This window comes from Suricata suricatta, chromosome 10 (assembly GCF_006229205.1).
Source record: "Suricata suricatta isolate VVHF042 chromosome 10, meerkat_22Aug2017_6uvM2_HiC, whole genome shotgun sequence".
Taxonomy (NCBI): domain Eukaryota; kingdom Metazoa; phylum Chordata; class Mammalia; order Carnivora; family Herpestidae; genus Suricata; species Suricata suricatta.
In genome coordinates, this window is record NC_043709.1 from 133284617 (window position 1) to 133294654 (window position 10038).

Below are 10038 nucleotides of genomic sequence, written 5' to 3' on the forward strand. Positions count from 1 at the left end.
ATATGGTTACTTTTTAAAATTTATTTTAATTTAAATCCAAATTAGTTAACATATAGTGTAATAATGATATCAGGAATAGAATTTAGTGATTTATCACTTACATATGACACCTAGTGTTAAGATTGTTTTTTTAATGTTTACTTTTGAGAGAAAGAGAGAGAGTGAGCAGAGGAGAGGCAGAGAGACAGGGGGACACAGAATCCTAAGTAGGCTCCAGTCTCCGAGCTGTCATCACAAAGCCTGAGGTGGGGCTCAAACCTATGACCCATGAGATCATGACCGGTGCTGGTGGGTCGCTCAACTGACTGAGCCCCCAGGCACCCTGTATGAGTGCTGTCTTTAGCTCTCTGGCATTTTATTTTCCTTGGTTTTATACGCCTTTACCCAGTTTCCCAGATTTCCTTATAGAACAAAGTTTAGAGAACTTCTGAAATATTTTAATATTAATATCAAGAGATCCCAGGTGGCTCAGTGGGTTAAGTGTCCAACTTTAGCTCAGGTCATGATCTCACGGTTTGTGAGTTCGAGCCCCGCGTCAGGCTCTGTGCTGACAGCTCAGAGCTTGGAGCCTGCTTCTGATTCTGTGTCTCCCTCTCTCTCTGCCCCTCCCCCATTCACACTCTTGTCTCTCAAAAATAAATAAACATTAACAAATATTAGAAGAAGGTAATTTGCTTAAAAATATCAGTGTGTCATATATTATGCTAACTACTACACATAATCCAGGACATCATATGAAATGGCTGTTAACATTATCCGCATTTTTAAAACGAGGAGATAGAGACATTAATGAAGTCATCCAAGTTTTAAAGTACAAACATGAATAAAATCGTTGACAAGACCCCGAATGATCTGGTCTCGGCGGAACCTCCTCATCCTTATCTTGAGTTGTTCTTCATCTACGTTTTGCCATGTAATTTGCAATAATGCAAAAAAAAAAAAAAAGTACAGTGTACCGGAAGTGAACTCTGAGAGATTCCACAGATCACGAGGTGGCAGAGAGGAACTAACTATGTCATTTCAAATGGGCACGTGCCAGTCTAGTGAATTATGTGCATATTTGTAAATATATGAATTGCGGAAGGACTTCGGGTCCAAGGGACCTTGGTTTCCTTTATTCTAATTGCTCTTTACAATATGAAGGTCCATAATCATTCCCTCCCTTACAGGGTTCTGATTGTTTTTGTTTGTTTTCAAAACACTAACACTCCTGGGGGACGTGAATGACAGCAGTGAGCCGTCTTGTCTCTGCCTCTGTCCCTCCGATGCTGACCCCAGGTTCCCGTTAGGCTCACGCCTCTTTCAAATCTGTCTGCCCTAGAAAACACACAAGTGCACAAACAAATACAAAGTGCAAAAATAAAATAAAAAGAAGCAAAAAGAATCAAATTGGAATTTGGACTCCTGTTATAGGATGCCGGATATCAAATCTATAATCCCTGAGCCGTATCATTCATTCCTAAACCACATGGATTAAAAACAACATAACTATTCAAAAGCCGGCAAAAGATATGATTTTAAGCCTATGTTGGTGCCTCCACCAACAAAAAGCATAATTATTTACCAATTACATGGGAATAAATAAAAGAATAAATGAGAGAGCTTTTAGAATACCTGGAGGACAAGTTCAGTAACATACACATCGTGTCCCCAAATTCTGTGAGGACGTTAAAAACATGAAGAGTCTATTTCATTTCAGAAACATGGACGCCTTCAGTACATGCATCCTTGGATCTTTTTAATAACATCTCATGGGGTTTTAGTAACTGAGTGAGAGATGATGTCGCTCATGAGTCAGCGAAGGTGTTACTACTCGGACTTTGTTTCCACTCGTGTTTTCCTGCGGTCTGTTTTCAGACAGCAGCCAGGAGCCTCTGGGGATGTAAGTCATGTAGTTGTCTCTCCCTCGTCACTCTGACTAAAAGCCAACCCTCTTACCCTCGTCTACACGAGCCCCTCTCTGCCCTGCCCTGCACCCCTCTCGTGTCTGACCCGATGCCTCCTTGGTAGGGTGCCTGCATCGGCCCTGCCGGCTTTGTCCGATCTAGAATGCTCTTCCCCTTGATTCTTCTGTGGCTCATTCCCTCACCTCCTTCAGGTCTGTGCTCAGAAATTCTATCCTTGATGACGTGTAGGAGAGGATAAACTTTATTTTCTATCCTCTCAGGTTCAGTCTCTGAGGTCCTGTGAATTAAGTGAACAGAAGCTACATGAACCAGGGAAAGGTGTACAGGTGGTTTTGACGTTCATGTCTTTATGTGTACGAGGGCCTTTACAGAAAAGAAGAGAAAACCCAAGTGGGGACTCATATGCCATTTTGACAGAGTGATAAGCTGTGGGGAAGCGACACAGAGGAAAGGGGTTTGGGGCTCCAGGGGAGGTGAATTGTGGAGGTAAATATATGGAAAAGGAAGGGGGAGGTAAGGTTAGTGAAGTCTGTTTATGCAGGTTCACCTTGCGCCTGGGCGACATCTCCCGTGACTAAAGTTGTTTTCCTCCGGGTATGGACAGAGGGATACCTTCACAAGCAGGATTTACATCCACTTTACAAAGGGAAATTTATGCTTTGCTTTTAGGAGGGAAGGGGGACGGTGGCACATCCCTCCTGTATCTGCTCTTTCTCAATTGCCTTCAGCTCAAAATAACGCTCATGCCAAAGTGACAAATTTTGGGTGGCATGTTCCCGTCCCCTCCAGGGGCCAACCTGGCCAATATTTTCATATTACAATATCCCAATCTCTGCCTGTGCTGCCTGCCCCTGTGTCGGCCACTCCTTCACAATCCAGGGCTCTCTGTCTTCTCCTTTTGCTTCTTTAAAATAGCACTTTTCACCCTTTATTGTTTATTTTCTATATCTTCTGTCATGATATAAGCTTTATATGGTCTAAATTTTTCTCTTGTTCTCTGATATATTCTAAGTATTAGAATAGTGTTTGGCGCGTACAGGTAGCCACTAATTCTTAGTTAAGTAAGTGAATTAGCCTTGTAAGCCTTCATGCTGCGTCACGCCTGAGCATTTGCACACGGGTCCGCCTCACAGAAGACACAAGGCCCAGCTTTCTTGATTTCTCCCACTTAGAGTACGTGCAGCTGTTTGTGTCGGTTCTGAAATCCTCATCATTTCCGAGTTCTCGACAGATCTGATTTCTTCCACAATGACATTAACTTGTTGGGAGAGGCGAGTAGTCGTGTCTGGAAGCAAAGCGTAGGTAAGCACTCGCTCCTGGAGTGTCCCCTCACATTGGAGAAGTGACGCTTTAGGAAACACCAGCAGACGTTCCCGGTCCTCATTTCTGAAATTTAAAATCAAAGTAAATTCCTTCTTGTTATATGATATTTTGGATAATGGAGCACGTGTCTCAACAATGATTCAATCACTATGTCCGGCGACATTGGAAGACAGTCACGGGGACCATCTGGTTCCGAATTGTGGAACGCGATCCCTAATATCCTCATTTGCATTTGCAGGGTTGACGGTCCTGTGCTGGAGTAGAAAGTGTGCAACAAGACGATCTGTCCTTGTCCCAGTGAGAATCCCTCCAGGTCCCAGTGCTTCTTGGAGAGGCCTGTGTGTTGAGAAGCTCAGACTCTTGGCCTTACAGTCTGAGTGAACGTGGCCCAAGCAAACTTGTCTGCCTAATCTAACTCCCTTTATCTGCAGTCATTTCAAAGTATTTTTACTTCCGTCTTTCTGTCTCCTCTAAAAGTGCAGGTGTAAAAGTTCTGATCTTTGCGTAGCTCATAGTTCTATGAAAATGTCAAATCAGAAAACTTGTTTCATGTTCAATTTGCAAATCCTTCCTTTACAAAGGTAATGGCAAGCAAGACTGCCAGGTAAATATTAAAATAGTCCTGCAGTTATTATGATATTTGTATTTAAAGGAATCAAAGGGACAGCGAATCACATCCTGGCCTTGCGGCTAAGATCAAATGTAAAGAGTAAACGTGTGTGTGTGTGTGTGTGTGTGTGTGTGTGTGTGAATCACGTACGCCATTGGTGTACTTCTCACACCAATAACCATCTCCCGCAAACTGCAGTACATTTTTCATTTTCATTTGGTCTCTATTAATTTTACCAGATGGAATAATTTATTTCAGGGCTAACCAGTCTGATGTGGGTTAAGTCCTCCAGAAAATAGATCTAGTCTGAGATAAGAAAGGAAAATTAATTCTTTTCCACGACAAGCTCTACCTACGTGGTCGGCTAAGCGGATGTGAGCACAAATGAAAGTGGGTTTCAGAGAAGCGCCGCTCCGGCTGTCCGCTCTCCATGTGACCTAATCACCGTCAGCCACAGGGTAGCAGCACCAATATGTCAGCCATGCTTCACGCCCGTCCTCGGAGAGGGGAGAGGCATAGGGAAGGGAGCGAGGTTTCCTGAAAAAATTTTTTAACGTTTATTTATTTTTGATAGAGAGAGAGTGAGAGAGACAGAGTGAGCCAGGGAGGGGCAGAGAGAGAGAGACATGGAATCCAAAGCAGGCTCCAGGCTTGAACTCATGAACCATGAGATCATGACCTGAGCCAAAGTCGGATACTTAACTGACTGAGCCCCCCAGGCGCCCCGGGAAAGGAGAGATTTTGTGTCAAGCATCAATCCAGGTTGCTTCTGAGACAATCAGAAAGAAGAATACCTTTTAATTCCCTGATGTAGTGAAGTGACCTCTTGCCTCGTTTTGCTTCCCTTTACTTTTCAAACCTGAACTCTGCTGAGCACGTGCCTTTCACCCAAATTCCCACCCCCCCCCCGACCACGGGGCAAATCAGGGGGGTCGGTGGGCGTGCTCTGGTCTGTCCAGACTGAGTCTGAAATATCATAAATGTCCCCCCTGCAGTTCTTGCTTCCCACCCCCGCTCTAGAAAGGGGCCTGGCCCTGAAAACTCCGTTTTCGCCTAAACAGAGCCTTTCCTTTAGAAACATTTGTAGAGTAGGCTTCCTTTTACTGTGCTAACTTCCGGTCACTGTGGATTTCAGATTTCTTTGAATGCCTCTTGGGATCTCATCTACAGTAACACTTTATGTGATTTGATGATTATCATACGAGAAGTTGAAAAATACTATAAAACCATTGTCTCCTCTGTATTCTGTATTACTTTTAAGAGGTTATACAATTTTATTTGTTTATTTATGTACTTGTAATTCACATCCAAATTAGTTAGCATATAGTGCAATAATGATTTCAGGAGTAGGACCCAGTGATTTATGACTTACATACAACACCCAGTGCTCATCCTAGCAAATGCCCTCCTTAACGCCCGTCCCCCATTTAGCCCATTCCCCCCTCCCCTCCAGCAACCCTCCATTTGTACTCTGTATTTAACAGTCTCTTAGGGTTTGTCCCCCTCTCTGTTTTTATATTATTTTTGTTTCCCTTCCCTTATCTTCACCTACTAAACAGAACTCTTTAAAAACGTTTAATCATTGGTTAAGAGAATAATAGATTATACATAGCTTGATGTCGTTGGGCTACTTTAAAATAAAAAGTACATTTCCTTGGAAGTTGTACAATATCCAGAGATAATGAATATCCAGTACTTCAGTAAATGCATAAATATTGCTTCTTCAACTCCTCCTTCATTTATTTCCTTTAAGACTTCCCTTGTCATGATTTCCTGGCACCGTACACACCGTAAAATGTGTTAGTTTCAAAATAAACTTTAACAGTGTACATACTGAACTCAGCAGACCTGTATTTTTCCTTGAACTTCAAGACATAAAAGTTATGAGCTTTCTTGGAGTCATAGGAACAAAAAGGAACACCAAGCTTTTCCCCCATTGTTTTTAAAGTTCAAGTCACAGACGCAGCAATCAAGCATTCCAACAAGGAACAACGGAGACGCACGTTGGCTCTAATCTGGATGCGGGGGGCTGAGTGGCTCAGGCAGTGACCGCAGCCGGCCTGTGACTCAGCTGTTCGTCTGTCCACTCTGAGGCTTCGCCCCCATCATGGCAGAGAGGTCCCCACAGGAACCCCAGCATCCGCTCGCCCAGAAAGTCACTAATTCTCTCCTGTGCAGTGTCCATACTAAATGCAGATATACTGGTTTTCTAAAATCATGCTCTCACTCCTGGACTGTGGAAGAGAAAACCTTACCGTTGGTCTGGGTCATGGTCGCCCTTTGTTGAGTAAACTTGGATGCGCTGGATTGGCGGTGGTGGGGGCGGGGGTGGATTTCTCAAAAGGAACAAAGGGGGAAGGGATGCTGGGTAAAGTAAAACATATGATGACATTTTAGAGGCAAAGTAAGCTTGTTCAGTGCTCTCTTCAGGCCGTCTCGTGTGCAGGTAGTGGACTCGGCAGGCAAAGTGCGCTTCTTTCTGTGGCATATTCTAAAGTCCTACAAACACTCCTGAAAATAATAGTAGGTGGGACATTTTAAAAGGAAAGAGAGTTAACTGTATTCATTATCTATCTGGTTTATATTTACATTTCTCTACCTGATGCTTCTCTCTACCTCCTGTATTCACCTTCGCCAAGCTTATGTGGATTGATGTATATATCAATATGTATATGTGTATGTGTACATAAATACATGTCTTTCATATGTGTATATGTGCATATAGGTAAGTTAATCTATACTGTGATTCATTTATTTAATGCTGTCATACATAAAGCAATTATTAAAATTTATACCCAGACCTTAAAACTCATTGCCCTTACAAAGGAAGCAAGAATATGCAATGGGAAAAGACAGTCTCTTCAACAAATGGTTTTGGGAAAACTGGACAGCAACATGCAAAGGAGTGAAACTGGACCATTTCTTACACCCCACACAAAAATAAACTCAGACTGGATTGATTAAAAACCCAAATGTGAGACCTGAAACATGAAAAAGAAACATTCCCAGAAAAGGGCAAAGACAGTAATGTTTTTTGACATTGGCCATAACAACATTTTCCCAGCTACATCTCCTGAGGCAAGGAAAACAAAAGCAACAATGAACTATTGGGACCTCATCAAAATAAAAAGCTGCTGCACAGAAAAGGAAATAATCAGTAAAACTAAAAGGCAACCTATGGAATGGGAGAAGATATTTGCAAATGACATGTCCATTAAAGGCTTAATGTCCAAAATATATAAAGAACTAGAAAATGTCAACTGGTGCAGCCACTGTAGAAAACAGTATGGAGGTTCCTCAGGAAGTTAAAAATAGAACCATTCTTTTGTCTAGCAATCTCACTGCTGGGTAGTTCCCCAAAGAATCCAAAAGCCCCAGTTCAAAGGAGTACACACATCCTTGTGTTTATAGCAACATTATCCACAATAGTCAAATAATGGAAGCAGCCAGTGTCCACCGACTGATGACTGGATAAAGAAGAGGTGGTGTATCTCCATATGCACAGTGGAGTATTAGTCAGCCATAACAAACTATGAAATCCTGCCACTTGCAACGACGTGGATGGAGCTAGAATGTGTTATGTTAAACAAAATAAGTCAGTCAGAGAATGACAAATACCGTATGATTTTACTCATTTGTGGAATTTAAGAAAAACAAATGAGCAAAGGAGAAAAGAAAGAGAGAGAGACAAACCAAGAAACAGACTCTTAATTATAGAGAACAAACTGGTACCAGAGGGGAGACGGGGGGATGGGGGAAATAGATGATGTGCACTAAGGAGTGCACTCGTCATGATTATGAACCGAGGGAGGTACAGGAGTGTTGAACCACTATATTGCACACCTGAAACTAATATTACACTGTATGCTAAGTATACTGGAATTAAAATAAAACATTTTAAAAGTTTATTTATTCATTTTGAGAGAGAAAAAGAGCATGAGTGAGCCGGGGAGGGGCAGAGACAGAGAGGGAGAGAAAGAGAAAATCCAAAACAGGATTTGCAGATTGAGTGCAGAGCCTGACACAGGGCTTGAACTCACAGACTGCAAGATCATGACCTGAGTGGAGATCAAGAGTCAGACGCCTAACCAAATGAGCCACCAAGGTACCCCTACAATAAAAAACTTGTTAAAAAACTTTTAAAAACTCTAATTGACCTTGTGAGCAAATAATTATTTTCCTGGTCTGAATTACATTCTAGTGGCTTGCACACAGCTCACGTAATGGAAGAAAGAGCTCAAATTAGTTCCTGATCACCCTCCAATCCCTTCCCGACCTGCTATTCATGCAGACAGATTTGTGCCGTCTGCCGGGTCCCACCCAGAGTGGGGTCCGTGTGCGGAAAGTCCTCTTTCTCACTTGGCGGCTTTCCCCTTCAGCTCGAGTCCTCCGGTCTCGTGAACCGATGGAGGCCCGTAAGACAGCATGCAGTCGGCCTTGGGTCTTTGCCCTGTGTCACTGGGTTCACTGGGATGCGGAGGAAGACAAGTTTGTCATCCTCAAGTCTGAAGAAACAAGCCCAGGATAGCTCGAATAAGTGAACCCACTCCCAGAGTAATCCCTGATCCCACCAGTACCAGACCCCCAGGAGAGATAAGGAACATTCCAAGACAGAAGTGTCAGCATCTTATCTGTGTGCATGGAACAACACAGAAACTTCTGGTGCAGAACACATCTTCCAGATGTCCAGTGGAAATTCTAACCGCCCAATGGCATCATCTGACTTTGCTGTCACAACTTGGAAAATCTTTAGAGTTTTCTTACTAGGTAATATAGATGTGTGCAGGTGTAAACACGTGTGTGTGTGTGTGTGTGTGTGTGTGTACACGTTAGTTTACATATGCATACACGTATGTATTTACAGGTGCACATGACAAAGGGTATGAATGACATCGATCCAAAGATGCTCTATCTCGTTGGACAGCCCAGCAACGGACAGCAAACCAAGAGCAAACCAAAAGCGGTGCCTTGGGGATGCGGTGGCTCCCGGGACTCCAGAGCATGATGCTAGGGTGGCGGTGGACTGGGCCCGCCCCCCTCCCTCAGCGGCCAGGTAGGAACAGACTACTTGCCAAAGGCCAAGCAGAAGTGACCGTCAGAACCATAGTGACTGACGTCCTCATTCTGAGCGCGGGAGGGTTTTTACGGCTCTATCCGTTTCCTGTTTAATATGCAGTTTGGACATTTTGAGGAAGGAATCTGATTTCAAAATTGTCTACATATGTTTAACGACAACCATCACGCTGTTTGAAAGCACATCACTCTGAGTGACATATGTCTTGTGCGCAACTTACAGTCGGCCCAGAAATTTCTTTTCCAAAACAATTTTCCTTCAGCAGAAAATGTTATACTGTTTTTGAATAACTAGCAAAGTTACATGCTCCAGAAGCTAACTCTATCACAACGTTTGGACTGATTTTTTCCTGTCCCACATACAGGGCACCTGGGTGGCTTATTGGTTAGGAATCCAACTACTGATTTCGGCTTAGGTCATAATTTCACAGTTCGTGGTCTTGAGCCCCACCTTGGAGCCTGGAGCCTGCTTGGGGTTCTCTCTCTCTCTCTCTCTCTCTCTCTCTCTCTCCTCTCTCTGCCCCTCTCCTGTTTTCTCTCTTTCTGTTTGTCTCAGTACAGGTAAACTTAAAGAAAAAGAAAAAACCCAACATACAGAAAAGTAGTTTTCCTGAGGTTTTCCCTCTCTGCATAAGCTCTAAAGCTTTAAAATTGTTATCTTAGCCACTTCAAATTCATATGTAAAGTCACATGCCTATGGTCTACGCTTCTCCCACCCAAACCCCGTGTAACTTTGAGAGGAAACTCTCCCACCGCTCTTCCAACATGGAGAAGACCCCAAATACCATTGATCATTGACCATTGTCATTTGATCAGAGTTATTGATCATCTGTGTGAGTTCTCAATGCCAGACACAACACATGCCAGACTCAGGGAAGTTTCCACGGAATCCCTTTGCTGTGCACACGTGGTTGGGGTGTGAGGACTGAGAGGGGAGGTGTTGGGGCTCTCCCCACTGTTATGATGGGGCTCACTCTGCTGATGGTTGGGGAGACTCCAGAAGAAAGAGAAGCAAACTCCTACTGTTGCAAACCCAGCATGGAATGGGGGTCCAAGGTCACACCCCTGCTGGACGTTATCAGCGAGGTAGGCTGTGCATCATCTCACTGGTGTCTATTCATGTTT